Below are 1402 nucleotides of genomic sequence, written 5' to 3'. Positions count from 1 at the left end.
TATATGACTAATTGTTTGGATCAAGATAACCTTCATATATTACATGTCAACAGTTAGTAAAATAGATGATCTATAGTAAATTTATACCCACTAGACAGAGTGTCTAATGGTCTTTTATTAGCTATTATATTATATGCTGAATTTTATTGATTTTTTTTTTGTATATTTTCCTTTTTGTAAAGCTGGACTTCATCACAGTAGTTAGACATTCATCATAGTATTATAGTAAACAATGATCTTGTACTAAGAATTGGAAATCAATGAAAATTCATACATTTTCTTGTTCCTTTACTTCTCTTTCATTTTTGCTAAATATATAGGAAAGTTTGTGTAATAATTTATAATATATAGTGGAGCACCAAATGGTTCCATGGTCTAGTGGTCAGGACATTGGACCCTGAATCCAGTAACCCGAGTTCAAATCTCGGTGGAATTTTACTACATATTTTAGTGAATTGGGGATTTTACAGAAGTGTTCAAAGCTTTTTTACTTGTATTTTGATAATTATTGAAGCCAAAACAACTCAAATTTTGTATTGAATTACTTCAAAATTGTCTATAGATAGGGATGGTAATGGGGCGGTGCGGGTTGAGCTTAACCCGCAAAAATTTTAATCCGCCTTGCCCCACATAACAAGTCTTTTCATTTTCAACACACCCCATCCCGCCCTACATAGATCCGCCCCGCATAATTTTTTTAATATTTTCTTTTTCTAGTTATGTACTAGATACAAACTTTTTTCCTTCTGTCATAAGTTGTTGTCCCTTTAATTTGGCATTTAACTCTTTTTATTCTAATCTTTTTACTTTACTTCTCAAAACATATTTTGAAGAATCTACAAAAAAATTTTGGACATATATATTTATATATATAATTCTTGTCCATTGTTAGTGGATAGTAGTTAATCTCTATCTTATATATAATAGAAATTAACTAGTATTTACAGGCTGTGGACAATAAAATTACACAATTAGTTTATTTTTAGAAATACTATAAAGTATTTTCACATATTATTAATATTTTAAAGAAAAAAAAACAAAAAAGATTATTATAAGGTAAGTATGACTCTAAATTAATTATATGAAATTTGGTTAGAATTCTTATTAGTTGGCTTACTACGACTTCTTTTACTGCTTATCTTCATTGTCATTATTTGTCACCTCGTCTTCAACACCATTAAAGTAACATACATGCACCACTGAAGCAACTTAAGACAATTTCCAACACAAAATAATTTTGATTTTTCATTATCATTGATTATAAGAATTTGACTATCGAAATTTAACCTCTTTTATTTTTCAAGTTGCTTCATTCATTCATAATTGGCCCAATTCATGACAATTTTTATTTTAAATTTTAATGAAAAAATTGAAAAATTATTTCTTTTGGGATGGGGTGGGG

At 28.2% G+C, this 1402-nt stretch overlaps 1 non-coding gene across 1 annotated transcript; it reads left to right on the top strand.

The window, feature by feature from the left end:
* The first annotated feature begins 364 nt into the window (after window positions 1–364).
* Window positions 365–436, top strand: TRNAQ-CUG (transfer RNA glutamine (anticodon CUG)). Its single transcript has one exon. It is a non-coding gene; the product is annotated as a tRNA-Gln (tRNA).
* Window positions 437–1402: the final 966 nt, after the last annotated feature.

Source organism: Solanum stenotomum, unplaced genomic scaffold (genome assembly GCF_019186545.1).
Source record: "Solanum stenotomum isolate F172 unplaced genomic scaffold, ASM1918654v1 scaffold20517, whole genome shotgun sequence".
Lineage (NCBI taxonomy): Eukaryota > Viridiplantae > Streptophyta > Magnoliopsida > Solanales > Solanaceae > Solanum > Solanum stenotomum.
This window is presented reverse-complemented; position numbering and strand designations above follow the sequence as displayed.